The sequence below is a fragment of the Anas platyrhynchos genome, chromosome 5 (assembly GCF_047663525.1).
Source record: "Anas platyrhynchos isolate ZD024472 breed Pekin duck chromosome 5, IASCAAS_PekinDuck_T2T, whole genome shotgun sequence".
In the NCBI taxonomy this organism is placed as follows: Eukaryota; Metazoa; Chordata; class Aves; order Anseriformes; family Anatidae; genus Anas; species Anas platyrhynchos.
The window spans coordinates 60,944,477-60,961,616 of record NC_092591.1 but is presented as its reverse complement, the minus strand read 5'-3'; the positions used below and the strand labels follow the sequence as shown (position 1 = coordinate 60,961,616).

At 36.0% G+C, this 17,140-nt stretch overlaps 1 protein-coding gene across 16 annotated transcripts in view; it reads right to left on the bottom strand.

The window, feature by feature from the left end:
• The window catches only part of SOX6 (SRY-box transcription factor 6), a 380,857-nt gene that overhangs the window by 291,707 nt on the left and 72,010 nt on the right, over positions 1 to 17,140 (bottom strand). The window lies entirely within an intron of this gene.

Sequence of the window (17,140 nt, the reverse complement as noted above, 5' to 3'; positions counted from 1 at the left end):
TTAGTTAGGCCTCAATGTTACAGCAGAAATGGAAGCAGGCAAGGGACTGTCAGAACAGAGGCCAGCACCTGAGCAGAAGAGCTGTCTCACAGGAAGTTGCTCTAAGTAATTTCTTCCCTGTAACTTCAGCTGAACATGTTAACCACCATATGTAATTAACTCAACCCTGAAGACCTTGTAGTACCTCCCTCCCATAAATATGCCATGGCACAGAATCATTAGTGCTACGGTACCCACGTCCCCGCTTTAAAAATATGTACATTATAACCAACCATTGCACCCTCCTGAATTTGTATTTTGCAGCACAGGCACAGAGCACTAGAGGAAACAGGAAACATTGTGCTAACACGACTATAGTATTGATGAATAGAAACCATAACCCCCAGGCTAAGCTGCCAAATAAGTAGTGAATTAATTTCTGTAAAGTACTCCAATATTACAAAGGTGTGTTGAAAGGTGTCTGCTCATGTTTCAAATTAAACGCACTGCTGGTCAGCATTAGCACCTCAGCTTTGAACAGCAGCCATTTGCCTATAACACTTCAGGGGCTGGGAAAAACGGATTTGCCGTTCACACTGGAATAATTAGAACATGTCAGGAAGAATTAATTTCCTCATTTTTCAAAAGGATACACAGAAATTACCATGTTATTATATGACAGGGTCCCTTGGAGAATTGTATTAAATTTAATTTCTAGCGCAGCCCACACAACAAATTAAAGTCATAAATAAGATGGAAAGAAGCGGGACGCAGAGCATATGTTTATGGCAATGAGTGAAGCCAAGGGACCAGAAACAACTATCTTCATTTCATTTTATTTAAATCAGCCAGACACTGTGTATCTGAATGACAGCACTTGTTAATGGTGCTGAGATTATAGGCTCCTTAATTTTAGGAAACAGAAGCAGTCACTCAGTATTTGAAATGGTATTTTTTTCCAACAATACAGATACTGGTTTATATTCGCTCCCTTTCAAGGCAGCTTCTCATGGCCCTGCAGCAATGTGCAACTTCATAACAAGAGGTGTGCTTTTAATTGTTCTGTCTTAGTAACCGAGGAGAGAGTTGACACTGGAAAATTTAACAGACATACAAAAGCAGAAAAAGCATCCGATAACTGAGAAACCTAAATCTCTGGGTAGGCAGAATATTCCAAGAGTGAGAAAGCTGATGGGCAGTTTCCACCATGATTTCATCTGACACAGTATTTAACTGCCAGGATCTAAAATCATTCTGGACTTAGAAGCAATCCCAAATGTTTCGACAGTGCAACAAGTCAATGCAACATTGCTGCTTGCTAATACTGCAACAACCTGAACTTCAGAGCAAGACTTATCCGTCCTAACATGACTCAGGTTTCTGGGTCTCTCCCCAGAACAGACACAAGGTCCTTCTGCCCCTTCAGCAAGAGCCTCGCACTCACAGAAGGATCTGTAGAAGCTGTCATTTCATACAAAGCTGAAGCCAACCCAACTGCACTTTAATAACATTTATAAAAGATTAATAAAGCTTTATAAAATATTAACAGTACTTTAAGTTATTTTAATACCTCCTTCTATATTATTCTTTGTACATTTCAATTTTTAATTGTTGTGAAACTTATGCACAAAGATGTCAGAATCAGACCAAATTACACTGAACATCCCCTCCCGTCTACGTGCATCTCTAGCGAATGAGACTTGTCGTTCAAGCTTCTGTACATACAGAGGCATGGCAAAGTCAATGAAATCCAGTATTTCGCAACAGTAAATTCTGAAATACAGGTTGGCATAATTACTACTTTTTGTACTGTGAACTGATTCCTGCCATAACACTCTATGAAATATCCTTCATTTTAAATATCAGAAGCTTTTTCAGAAACTGTATTATTTCCCGTAGCAGGAAGCAAGAGTTACTCAACAATCATCAGAAATGAAACGTGTGATAGCAGGTAATAAGGGAAGTGAGCAGAAATATTCAATATGACAGAAGTAATTGGCCTAAACAGGTAGACAAAAATTCGTTTCTGGGCAAGGCATTGATCTTTTCTTATTGATACCTGTGAAGTTTCTTTTTTCATATATTCATTCACTGTGACACAGGAGGAAATAATAAAAAAATTATAAAGAAATCCTTCCAATACATTAACAGGCACACTATGAACTGCCAATATCTGACTTACAAGCATTTTATCATGCTTGTTAGCTCAAGACAATCTTAAAAAGAAAAGAGTTTGTACACTTTAAGAAATAGCTGTCATGGATCTGAGCACTCCCTTGGGTGCAACAAACTTTAAATAATTTGTGAATCAATTAACTGGCGACTCTCTACATAACACAGATTTCACACTCCCAGGTCATTGCATTATCAGCTTGATACGAATCATAACATTTTGGAGAAAAGTTCATAATTGAAATCATTAATTAATTTAACAGGAGCTTTTAGTTATGCATAGCATTACACAGCTGTAAAGGAGCAGAGATCAATTAGTTGTTTCTCTGACAATTTTCTCTGCTTAGTGGAAAACTTTTCAGTTTTTATAAGCATTTTACATCCATAGCCTTCTAAAGCTGTTTTAAACTCAAAATGCTCAAAATTAGTTTATACAATTCCCATGCAAGAAGAAAAACGTAGATACTGTAGAATCAAGTATAACTATGCAGCACCAGATATGATGTAGTTACCCATATTCCTTTGGACTTAATAGAAAATAAAAATAATGATATTCAAATGGGGATTAAATATACTTTCCAGAAAAACAGGCATAACTGAGACCAAAATAATTCACTCATTATTGAATTTCCTTACTTTTAGCATAGTTAATAACTAATATGTAAGGAAGCTGCAACATTTACATGAGAAATGCATCAGCATTGTAGGAGGAGAAGCATTTGCAAAGCACACAGTAAAGAGGGAAAGAGGGAAAACTTTCATTAGAAGTGACACAGTGACAGCAGAACCACTACCTCTCCATCGAACCATTATGGTTGTGCGAGGCCAGTAGTGAATCCTGACAACGGTTAAAACAATGGAAAACATCCGGCACTGAGGCAGCCAAGTGGCCTACTCTATCAAATGTGTTGAAGAAAAAGACTTTATCAGAATCTAACAGTATTTACACAGGAAAGGAAAACCTGATAACAGGATTTTTCACCCATGCAGAAATCCATGGCTGTAAACTTAAATGAATTCAGAGAAAATTATGGCACACAGTTTAATAAATAAGATAAAGTTAACACTAAGACAAACTGACAAAAGGTTGTGGTACATCGCCTATCACTGTACATTTTCCAGTCAGGCTACATCCCACAAAGATACATGCACTAGGCTAGCCATGGCTGGGGGAGTTTACAGGGATATCTGTGGCCTGCATTATGCCAGTCACACTTAATGACAACTATGGTCCCTTGAGTTTTAGAGGAGGATCTATGTGAATGAATAGGGGCACCGTTTTTCATGAACTATGAAAGCCAATGTTTTTCAAACACGCTTGTGGACTTCGGCCATTGGAGTTTCACGTAAGCACTCAGAGAAACACCGCGATTAATCTCTTGCCCATACTCACATAATCAATGCTCCTTTACTTAGTTTTCCTGAAGGAAGGACATCTAAACCCCTGAAAGCTCACAGCTTATAATAAATGCAGAGACTGATTTAAGGTAGCAATCAGTCTGGATGAATTTGGTCCAAATTCACTGTCATTGTGTGAGGATTTAAATATTTTCTGTCCACCTGTAATCTGCATTGCCCATTCAGAAAGTAAATATAGCAGAGAGGCCTTCTGCTCAAAGGAACCTTGCTTTTATCTGCAGTCTCTACATACTGTAACACAAATAAAATAATAACAATAGAAAACCAGTAATGCCCATTTCAATTATCTCTGTCACTTTTGGGGAAAACACTTTGCAGCTTTTCATTCTTACGACATGAGGGTAAAGTCATTTTATGGACATTTAGTGATAGGGAAATCAAGACACAGATGTGTTAAACAGCTCACTCAATTACAAAGGAATGGCAATACCAGGCAAATTTAGAAGTCCTGCTTCTTAGTCTGCTACACCAGATTTAGTCCATGTTGCATTTTTATACTGCCATACAGATACTTTCATGCACTAGGAATGAGATATCTGATTTTAATCAGTATGGCAATTGGTATTTTTAAATGACAGAATAAGAAAGATTTTATTTGTAGTAGGTGAAACCAATTTTCCAAAATATTGTCTCACTCCCAATATGTTTGACAAATACCACAAATTATGTTTCAGTATTTGGATCAATTAGTTTCTAATTCATGATCCTATAAACAAACAAAGCAAAGCCTGCCCTCTTCAATCAGCATAGGAACTTCATTTATCCTAAATACACTAAACTAAAATGATTTTCAAAAGAGTAAAGAGTAATTAGATACTAGCACAGACACAAAAAAAAAATGATAATGAAAAGAGAAATAAGTAAAATAGATTTTGTACTTGTCTTCATGTTTAAGTTAGCATCATGAAAAAAATTATATTTTCATGTTTAAGAACTGAAATAAGAGGACCTGCTGTGCTTTAAAATCAGGTTTATATATATATATATCATTTTTTTAATTAAAAAAAAATATGACTAGTTTTCCAACTATGCAGCAGACCATAGGGTACCACATACTTTAGAGCAATTATTCAGCAATCCTAGTTATTTAATCTTCATCATCTTCCTCCTTTTTATCAAGAAATTGCTTTCTAAATATACCACCTAACAGACTCTGAAGTAGAATAGGAAGTAGAAAATATTATGTGAATCAGAAGCCCTTTTGGTGATTCATATGGAATGGTAATGTTGTGAATCCATTGCTAAATACTCATCAGACCATCTCTCAGGGCCCTATTAAAAAACATTAAGTACATATTTGAACATGAGTTATTCTATTTTGGTCCAACACAAACTCCTCTCTATGCAAGCTTATGATATAGTTTCAAATCCAAGCAGCAGTGAGCAGTCCCTATACTTACAGTTTTTCAAAATCCTAGATTTCTTTCTATGAAGACATCTGCAGAACTCAACCAAAAATGAGGAAGGGTTTATTTAATTTATTGAACTGGTATAAAAGGAAAAGCGCTTTCTTGAGATCAACAGAAAGCACTGCTACTTGCCTAACCAGCTCTAGAGAGCACTGAGGAACTTGCAAGTCTAAAGATAAGTGAGCACTGATAGAGATCTCTACCATCTTGGAAAGTAAAGTGGTAAGAAACAAGAATTCCCAACAATTCAGGTGACCATCTGAATCAAAATCAAAAGTCCAAACTTGTTTAAATTACAGCTTTCAGAGACGCAGCCACAGTTACATAGAAAATAGAGCAAAAGAGCAGAGATTAGTTTGTTGTTTTCTAGTGTTGCTGTTCTTTGTCTTTTCAATAGACTACACTGATTTTGTGGTCTTTATTATTTTAGAACAGTAGTTAGTTTCTGCTTTACATCAGATGCTCAGTTAAGGGTATAATTTTGAAATAAAATATAATACCTAATAATTTTAGATCTAGGAATTATAGTTGGGCTTTAACCTTGCTCTGTAAAACAGAGCTCCTCCAACAAGTTCTCCAGTCAGTATTCTTTCACCTCCACCGATGTTATGTTTCTTTGAATAACTGAAGCATCAAGGAACCTTCACAACCTTATTTTCAATAAGATTTTGTTTTCTTTTAGCCTTATATAATTGAATACACAAGCCAATCTGTCAACTGCTCTCAGCCTTTTTAGTCAGAATTTTTCCCCATGGAAAAATTTATACCAAGCAGGCTCTCCTACTTACAAAGCCAAGATGATACAAAAGACATGGTATGACTCAGAATGAAATTTCAAATGTCACGTTATCATTTGACACTTTTCATTAATGCACAATAAAAAAAAAATCTGTATCATAGAAAACAAGTTCTCGGTTACCTCAGAACTCTTCACCATAAAGGACTAAAAGCCAAAAAGAATATATCTGGTTAATTAAGAATAAAGGTTATTTTAAGGATGATATATGCTACACAGTGCCATTTTGATGCCATGTAGATGAAAGGACAATTTTAACATAGACCACGCAATAAAAAAAATTCTGCATCTATGTGGCTACTTAATTAACAGAAAGTAATGGTAAGTAGCAGTTCCCCAAGCAGTAAGAACATCAACAAAATAGAGCACATTAGTAAACCAAAGATCATCATTTTGCATTCATTTTCAACTAGCAGAATAAATAACAAGGCATTCAGGCAACTGGTGAAGAACACACAGTTTGTGAGATGCCTCAAGAGTACACGTTGACCTGTCCTTGATCAGCAAATTCCTTCCTGCACTGAGGTTCCACCACAGTGCTTTGCAAGTCATGGGGAAAAACTATAAACACCACATACACTTGCCAATATTTCAGATCTCCCAAAGACTACCTTGTATTTGATAGCTCATATTGAATATTAATAGTTTGTTAATAAGTAACTTTAGCATAATAAAATAATTAACAGCTGCTTTTAATAAGCAGTTAAATCACTAGTTTGAAGTATTAGGGACCAACTGCTCAGCAGGCACCTTATAAATCTCTGGAATACCATCCACTTTCTGCTTGAGAGCCTTTCAAATGTATTCTTCCCTGGGTTTGTTGAAAAGTCTGTCAAACCAAGTTTTAAGCAGAAAACTAGATTCTTAAGTACAAAGATTTCATTTCCTTTAGAGAAGAGTCTGTTTTCCCAAAATATTGTTTAGTGTTTAGTATCGTTATAAAACTGACTTCCTGCATTATGTCTAACACATAGATTTTTATTTATCATTTGTTAATTCATGTAGGAACAAAATGTACTTTGCACATATGGTGTGGTCTGTTTAGGTGAATGACAGAAGATTTTACATATGTCAAGTTTCTACAAAATACTAGCCTGACTGTGAATCAGGACACCCTGCCAAAGCAAGGGTCTTGTCGATATTTTATTTATGGGGGAGCAATTTTATAATACTGCACTGCACTACCCACTGGAAAATGTTGGTCCAAAATTCAGTGAGGTATTCTCCTAGACTTGATAGATTTACATCTTTGCAAATTGGCTACAACGCTGGTGAACGGTATGTCCTCAAGGGTAAATAGCTAGTATTTTAAAATCTTACTATTATATGTGATTTCTTTTCATCATGCATAGCTTCTGATGGAAACTTGTGGCCTGTCACATGCTCGTTAGGAAGACATCATCTGTTTCCAAATTCTTAGAGTATTAAGAAGATGTCTCTGGACATTCTTTTACACATTTACAGATAACAAAAATACAATATATCTTTCCTTTTTGAGTAAATCTTTTGCTTTTCTATCACCCAAATGTAAGAAAGCCTGGTTTGCTAGTACTAAGAATTTTCCCGTTTAATGTCTAGGAATTTTCAGGAAGTTATTAATTTCCTTTGATACTCAGCTGTATTTCCTCTCTCACCTTGGGACATCATGCAGAACATAATGCTCACAAGCTGTATTTCGTGATCCAAAAAGCACCATGGAAATCTCACACTGAGCTCATTTTATGTCAGAAAGAACACCCATTGGCCATTCACAATGTTCAAGTCATTCACAATTCTCCTCGTACCTTACATCATTACTCATTCATCTGGACCTTTTGCAACATAGGCATCTTAAAAAATTGTGAATGTATGGATACATGTACACTAAATATAACATTGGTTTAAATTGTTATATGTCCCTGTTACTGACTTGCATTTTGCTCCAAGTGACCAGTAGTGAGCATTAAAATCTCATCAGTGCATAGAACAGTGAACGTAACACAAGATCCATTCTTCATATAACAGACAGAGGTCTCGTATCCCACAAAGACCAAAAGTAAAGCACAGTCTGGGACACTTTCTTTAGAAACAGAAAGATTCCATTCTTTCTAATGAATACAGCTATTTTGACAAAAGCAAAAAAAGTTAGATTCACATTTGGGGAAAATAGGGAACAGTCTGTTAAATACACTGAATGAGCAAGAATCTGTAGTGTTCGTATCCTTCAGCTAGGGGATTTACCTTCTTCAGTTTCACTTCAAAACTGGAAGTCGTGCTTGGCAGTCAGACCCTCTGCTTTCTAACTATGAGGCCTGACCATTCAAAGGTAGCTAAAAACCTCAAGTATGTTTCTGGGAATAATAGATTAGTAGTTCACTCTAGCTGAACATTTTCAAAACGAAACATTTCACAGTAGTGTTTTATCAGAAAAAAAAAAATATATATATATATATATATACATATATAAAATTGTTATTGTTTTTCCTCCCTTATAAGAAAGTTTTCAGCTAATAAATAGAATTGTTTTTCAAGGCATTATTATCGTCTCAATGTCTTCTCTATTGCAGATGTGATCTGGTACCATACCACTCAATGGGATCTAGCTCATGTCTACAGCATCTTTTGATTATTTCTCACTTGAGGGGAAAAACTTGGCTATTTTAATATTTTTTTTCTAATATTTTTATTTTAGGCACAATTCCTCCTTAGCTGCTTGAATTTGCACTATGAGACAAAATGAAAGGAATGAACAAGGGTTGAGCATTTTTATCTTTTGCTATATAGAGCAAAACAAAGAACAGAAATTTATTCTCTGTTTTAGAATACCTGCATCAGTTTGAGTACTATGAATCAGGTGCCGTAATACAAGCACACTGTGCTAGGGAAATCTTTGCTATTACAGTGTCTCACAATCTCTAGAAGTTTAGCTTTATAGCAGTACTCATGGTTCAGGTAGTACTAAATGCATAGGCTTTGCAAATGTAGAAGTTTTATCTTTCTGAACAATCCCCACTTAAAACATTCCAGATGAATCTATAAAGTCAATAAATATTTTTGGCTTGAAGCAGATAACAGATACATCCAAACGATTAGAAAAGGCCAAAATATATTATGCAAATTGGATGTATTTAGCATGAACTACCTGCAATTTCTATATAAACAAGTGATTAGAGTGTTCCCTGCAAAGGCCAATGTGATTAACACAAAAACTTCACAAATTCACCTACTGCCTAATGAAGTACAAGTATTTTTGCTGAGAGTTATCGCAAGTAATATGTTAGTTAACCATAAACAATAAAGAATTGAATGATGCATTTTGATCTAGAAAATCTTAGAGCACCTATATATTTTAGCTATGGTTTTCTGGATATAAGAAAGAGAGGGAGGGAGGGAGAGAGGTTATTATCTTGCATTATCCACTAAAAAAATGAACCACTTGAGTATAGATACCAATGGCTCAAACTATGGACATGGCAACAGGCTGAAAGACTTCAAAAATCCTCCATTTGTGCACACCAAAGTACTTAATGATGAGCACTCATAACACTCTTTAAAATAGGAGCAAATACAGAAAAGTCAGACTGGTCACTTTTTAGTCTACTGAATTGAAGATTTTTATATTAAAAAAATAATACTTGATCTTGAATACTAAGATTTTTATATTAAAAAATAATAACTCTTGACACACTGTGGTGTCAAGAGTTGGACTTGATGATCCTTAAGGGTCCCTTCCAACTCAGGATATTCTATGATTCTAAATCTTGAAACTTGACCACAGATGTTTCAAAAGATATTTTGCAGGGAAAAATAGGCCAAATAACACATGTGAAGGATTCATTACTGCCTACAGAGTAAATAAGTCAGAATAAACGTTTACATGGAGGAAGGCCTAGAAGCAGCTCATATTTCCTCGTTTGTATGCGTTTTAGTCAGACCCTAAATGTAAGCTGTACATAGTTTTTTTGTGGTTTCATAAAATGTTGTTAAACTGTCCAGCCTGGTGATAGGTACTATATGATGCTGCAAAAGGTTTACTGTTCTCAAACCCTCAGCGTTTCAGAAACAAACAATCGCTTCCATCTGCAATAGGGAGCCAAATAAAAATAAAAACTAAATTGTGGTAGAAAGGAACACATAGACAGCAGGGGAAAAGGATCAACTGCCACAATTTATTGCTATAGTTTAAATGGTGCTGCAACTTTAACATGGTAGCAGAGGCAGGGCACTTTCAGCAATATTATTCTTATTAGAGCACTGCACTGTCAGAGAAAACAAGAGCTCATTCACAGACATTAAACGCAGTAGAGAAAATGTGGGGAAGTGATTTGTACTTCATGGCAAAATGGTATATCCTCCCCTTTCCTGTTATGATCCACACTAGAACATACCAGACAACTGGAAAATGTGGTCCAGTGTTCAAAAGCAAGATTAACTGAGATGCTTCATGGCAAGCAAATAAATTTGTTTACAGTGAAATAATTATTCTTACAGAATGTCATCCCCTCTCGCAGCATAAAGACACAGGTGATGACTTCCAATAAAATGTGATTTTTATTCCCATTTTCTTGACATGAAGAGATATATGACTTACTCATTTCCTTTGAATTATATGCTCTGAGGTCATGTCTTTTTTTTTTTTTTTTTTTTTTTAGGAATGCCATCACTGACTACATAATAGTTAAGTGACTAGGAAAAATGGGAATATTATTTTCCATTCAATATAATCCTGTGCAAGTATCTGAAAGCGCAGAGTAGCTATTCATATAAAGTACCCAGAAATGTTGTCTTTGTTTCTGTATTTTCAAAAGCCAATTCTACCAATGTTTGAGGTACCCAGGCATATCTATTGCAAGTTAGTATGTGACAAGTGTTCCAAAAATTACAAGAATTATTATCTTTTTTAAAAAAAACAGAATCTATAACTCTTTGTATCATCTAATATTCTTTAGCATTTCAAGTAATTAGCAGCTTATTCCAAAAACATTTGAATAGTTAACAGATTTGATAACTATGGTTAATCCTCATTAAAATTACGATTACATGATATAATTACATGTAAATAAGAAAAATGAATTCAATAAAACTCTTACCCTTTCCAATGTTGGGCACTATGTTGGGAATCGTACAGTATGTACAATTAGATTTATACTGCTAAGCTAAAAATATTGGTGAAGATCTAAAAATGACGAACAGTGCCTTTTAAATTAATGTCTTATTAGTTGAGTGAAGTACACTGACAAAGAATAATTTATGCTTATTCAAACTGCTCTCGACATCTTCAGGTGTTTCCAAATGAGCTCACAGAAGAGTGATTAAATGCATCTGATAACAAGCCACACATTGCTGAAATTACTTACCGCCTCATTTTATGATTAATTAAACATGTAGATTAAAGTTGCAAAAGAATTTAGATTAATGAGCAAGTTAAGTCTTGCTGATATAAGTGAATTGGGAATTGGATGCTCTGTGGAACTTTATAAACATGCATTTTATAATGAGTAAGACAAGGCTACATGTTGAATCCTGGCCACAAGGGCCTTTGACGATGCAGTCTTTTTTAACATGGTTTGACAGCTTTCAAATAACATTCTACTATAGACTTTAAACTTTGTGCATTGCTGTAAAACATGAGGCTACATAACTCATGTATTAGGAGTACGATTATTTCAAAGCTCTCCAAGGTAATGACCCCCTGTAGCAGCAGCTGTTCAGAAAAATTACAAGCTCGATTGTTATTTTAATCAGAGAGAGTTTAGTAGTTAAAAGCAGTTATGCAACTAGTAAAATTATATGACACTCCATCAGTAGCCTTATAGCATCCTTTGTATCCCTGTTCCTCTCCAGCTCCCCCACCCAAAATCCTTGGTCTTAATAGTAAAACAGGGTACTCAGTCATTCATGAAAAATTCAAAGCCATTTGTTAAGTCTGGTTTCCGTGCAAGGCAAGGTAATGTTTAAATTTATGGTGATTCTTATCAGCTCCAAAAGCACGTCAAAGTATCTGCTAGATTTGCCAACTGTCCAATTTTTCTCTTTTAAGATCAGCTATACCTAATCCACATCGTTTAGCCAGTGTCAGAAAGCCAAGTCGGGCTTTATGACCTTGCAGGGCAAAAGGAAATCAGACCATTCATAGAGATGTACTACACTTCATGTGAGGATGCTGAAACTGGAGCTACTGAGCTAACCTTATGCTCATGTCACTTCTGTCAGCTTTCACAACCTACTGCACATAGTGGTTGCACAAAGCAACTCTTGCAGACTCACTCACCTGAGATGGCTGGTTACTTTTAAACCATTTGGTTCCTATTTTTAGAATTTAGGTAAGGATCAGTTTCCTTGCTCTCTCTGTATCCTTTCAATTTATGTTGTGATTTCAAAATGTCATAGGTCTATGCAAAATAATCTAGGAAAACTATACAAGAACCAAAAAGGTTTCCAAGTTGCAAATTATAGATATTAACCTCAGATCATTTGCATAAGCTCATCATTTCTAAGCAAGGCATTGTAATTCTGTTGACATACGTAATTTAGAAGCCTACAGCAGAACACATGGTTTGAATACTTTGACTTTTTACTCATTCACTATAGCACTCTAGCATAAGTTAATTCTCAAACTTCAGTTGGACTGATATGCATGTTACCTCAGAACATCAAGACCACTAATTTCTGCTTACTCAATGCAGACTGAAGTTCTGAAATATGTATTCATTTAGGACCACAAGCTTCATCTAATTAATTACAGATTTGTCTGAATATATGATTTAGGGTTAGGCCTGTCTTGTGTCTTTACCCAGTACCCTGAGCTGGTGGAAGGGAATGGGGAGCAGAATTTGGCCCTCACAATCCATGAGGAAATGGTTGGCGACCTGCTACAGCACTTAGATGTTGAGTGTCATCACATGGCACTTGCAGGGCAAGCAGGCAATCAGGCCCAGTCAGCATGGGTTTATGAAAGGCAGGTCCTGCTTGACGAACCTGATCTCCTTCCATGACAAAGTGATGCACTTAGTGGATGAGGGATGGGGGAAAGGCTGTGGATGTGGACTACCTTGACTTCAGTAAGGCTTTTGACACCGTTTCCCACAGCATTCTCCTCAAGAAACTGGCTGCTCACAACTTCAACTGGCGCATGCTTCATTGGGCTAAAAACTGGTTGGATAGCTGGGCTCAAAGAGTTGTGGTGAATGGAGCCAAATCCAGCTGGAGGCCGGTCACTAGTGGCGTCCCCCAGGGCTCAGTGCTGGGGCCAGTCCTCTTTAATATCTTTATCGATGATCTGGATGAGGGGATCGAGTGCACCTCCAGTAAGTTTGCAGATGACACCAAGTTAGGTGTGTGTGTCGACCTGCTCGAGGGTAGGAAGGCTCTGCAGGAGGATCTGGGTAGGCTGCACCTATGGGCTGAGGTCAACCGTATGAAGTTCAACAAGGCCAAGTGCCGGGTCCTGCACCTGGGGCACAACAACCCCAAGCAGAGCTACAGGCTTGGAGATGAGTGGTTGGAGAGCTGCCTGGCGGAGAAAGACCTGGGAGTGATGGTTGATAGTCGGCTGAATATGAGCCAGCAGTGTGCTCAGGTGGCCAAGAAGGCCAACAGCATCTTTTTTATTATTATTATTTTAACTATTTATGGTATATGCAATGTGACAATTCTTAGACTGGGTTCTTTGCATTTGCTAACCAACTCTACCTATGCCTTTTAGCACTGTCTGCTAGGCTCTCTGGCCTTCCTTCAGAAGACACTGCTCATTTTATTAATTCTGCCTTGGCTTTGGAGTGTAGCAGACTGCAGTTGTGTAAAGGCATAAAACCATTAAAATGTAGTAAACTTCATTGGCAAGTAACTAAGATTTTAAGAAGGAAAAAATGAAGGTATTGCAACATTTTACATTTAGCTTCCAAAAAGCTGTGACATTTCTTCTCTTCTATTTCAGTCTATTGTTTTGAACACACTCTTCCTGTAGAACCTCAGTAGACTACAGCACAAACTGGAAGACATATATGGACTGACACAATTTGTCTTCATGATATGCTGGGAATACCTCTGATAAAAAGGTGTGTGTGTCTTTTTTTCTTTAAGAAGCAAAAAATCAAGTTTAGAATCAAAGTTGTTTAGCTTGAGTCAACAAATGTAAACCAATGGCAAGTCCACAGTAATGTCAGAAGGCAGGGTTTGTTTTTTTACGTCTAATATTCAGCAGAAAAAAAAAAAAAATCTTACAGTAGGTCTCAGAGAGGACTATTTGATAGAGTATACCAGACATATATCTGATGTCCTTAATTAGAGGAAAATTCTCTACATGCAACAAATTTCATTTTCCAGTTTAGTGTCTCCATTATTTTTTGTGTGTCTCTGTCACATGAATTTAACGTACTCCATTGACAGAAACCTAGTGCTTAGATGTAGCAGTACAGACTAGTACATAAAATCTTCAGGAACTAATATCCTATAGGCTGTAAGAGCACACCACGAATAAAACAAACAAGTGGCAACTTGGCAGCCAGCTCAGAATCCAAAGGAACAAGCTAGTGCAAAGGTAATTTTTCCACTTCCCATTATGAATTTATAAATGAAACATTATCTTTCCCTACCTTTACTATCCTCCAGAACACATTTGTTCCCATCCCATAAGATTACCACTGAAGACAACATTTCCTGGATTCAGCTATTTGTTCACAGGGCAAACCAGCTCCACCCCTCTATTCCATCGTCATATTGACTGTGTTCAAAACAGTTAAAAGAGAAGGAAATGGAATTATTGCACAAACAGATTTCTAAAGAGTGATCTGATCTTGACTAGTGCATTAGGCTTCAGAAAAAAAAAAACTACGCAAAAAGTAGTTATCTGATTGAACTTTTAATCAGTCAGCTAGAAAAGCTTTGTTTGTCCTATTTTCAACAGAAATTTTGTAATGTATTTTTAAAGACCCTAAAGAAAACTTTCGATTGCATCAGTGAATAAGAATTCTCATTCATATCTTAAATAGTGGCCTGGATACTTATAAGAACAGTTGCTATAAACTTTCAGTAGGATTTATACTGAATTGATTGGAAATTTTCAACTAAACTAGCATACTATAAGCAAATGTATTACAGCTACAATTCTGTCTGCTCTGCCTGCAAAGTTTTGCCAAACCTAAAGCAAAACTCTGACAGAAACCTGCTGAGATTTCTTGCAGAAATTCCTGGTCATGAAGAATCCTGGGAGGGTCTATTGTCAAGTTGCCTGCAGCAGGTATCTGAAGCATTCCCTAGACATGTACAGTGAAACTGGTATTTTGAAATTGATACTGCAGTTCTCAAGTCTTCAGATGCTTTAGAAGTGTTCTGGAATAATATACTTCTGCAGCCAAAAACTGAGACCACTTTTAACTCTGCAACTACTTCTACCCTGTAACAGGTTAAAACTCTTATGTTACTAAGAGACAAAAATTAAAGCATGCAGATAAAGCATAAAGATATACAAGAGCTATAACAAACATTTTGCCCTGGAGATTTGCCAATGGAAAATGTTGCTAACTTGTCTATTTCTTCGAGAAGAGCATGTCCAGCAAATCCCATATACTATAGAATGATATATTTTCACAGACAGAAGGGGAGACTGCTCCAAAGCTATCAGTCAGAGCTGACTACAGAGAAGGATCCTCCCACTCAGCTGTTCTCCAGAATTAGATCTTTCCAAGATGTAAATAATGAACAAAAGCTTAACTACAGAATTAATGAAAATAACTCTGATTTATAGTCCATATCTGATTTACACACATATCTGCTATTGTAAGAAAACAAGCATTGAGAATTAATACCCTTTTTTTTTCTTTTTTCTTTTTTTTTTTTTTCCTCCTCCTAACACAATAATTGTACAGAAGCACTGCTAATGGTTATACCAAGGAACATCCTGGCTTCCTGGTTTTTGTGTGTCCCATACTGCTTGACAGAAGAAATCAAAGAGGTAAAACAGTTTGAAATCAATTGCCTCAAAAGAAGAAACCCTTGCACTGTAAGATACAATAAATGAAGAAACCTTAGCTGGAAGGAATTAAGGAGTGGCCTTTTAAGTCATCATACTAACGTATGAAACAGATATAAAATTCTCCTGCTGGTAGAGCTGGCTTGCGTTCAGGATTGATGGAAGGAATGCTAACACAGGAATAAGCCCAATACGTACTGCTAAAAAATGGACAGAAATATGTACATGTGCCAGTAGCACGTGGAGACAGATAGCCCAAAGAATGCTCAGATGATATTTGACATCACTAGCACATGACAACAGACTGCATTATATTTAAAGATAAGAACCAGTACAACATGTCTCAGCTTCCAAAGCTCATCATGCAGGAGATTTTCTCACTTAGCTCCTATAACCATCTTGAATTAACCTTAGGCATCTCCCCATGAAAGTGTAAAAACAGAGGAAAAATAAGGAGCATCTGCATATCCTATCCCATGACAAAGCTGACATTTTTATCAATTTTCTGAAATCAATTAACACAAAGGGTGACTTCACAAAAGACACTTGCATATAATTTAGAGGTAGTAAAGCTAAGTTTAGACTAGTAGAATTAAATCAATTCTACTGTACTTGTACTGGTAATACTGTAAACACACAGCAGTGGCTAATTCACCCTGGCTGTTGAATATTATTATTCTGATACAAAAAAAAAAAAATAAATTAAAAAAAGAAAAATAAAAAATAAAATAAAAGCAACTAGCTTATAATCTCTACATATATTTCTTTTTTTTTTTTTACCCTACTGTTCCCTTGGCAATAAGTTATTGTTTTGAATATTTCCCTTTTATCAGGGACCCAATGAATGCACATTAGTTATTCTGGGTTTCTAGAACATCATCATTTAACAGTCTTCAGCCTGTGACTGTTGCAAAGGAGTTTTGTCACTCAAAATTCAAGTTTTTACAAGTTTAGCCTTAACTGTCATGATACTGTCCTTGACCAGAGTCAAAATAGGACTCAAAAAAAGGATTCTCAGAACTGTATATACAAGTTTCTAGAGAACCTTGAATAAAATTATCATTTCTTCTTTTTTTTTTAATGATATCAAACCTAGCATTTCAAACTACTACTACAAAAATTAAGACATTCAGATATCACAGTGATGATGGCCACAGCAGGCACCCAAAGAAAGCTAACAAAGTTCAGTAAGCTGATGGATTCTTACATTAGTGTTTTGTATCACTCATCTCACACAAATGAGATTATCAAGAAACAAAAAAAAGTCAGACTCTGAGGTGTAAAGAGAATTGTTTTAACTGATTGTTCTATTATCCTTCCAATATCAACATTTTGAAATGACACTCACATCTAGATATATCTTTTGTCTTGGAAATTAATTATTTGATACTTAACCAAAATCTAGCAAGTAAATTC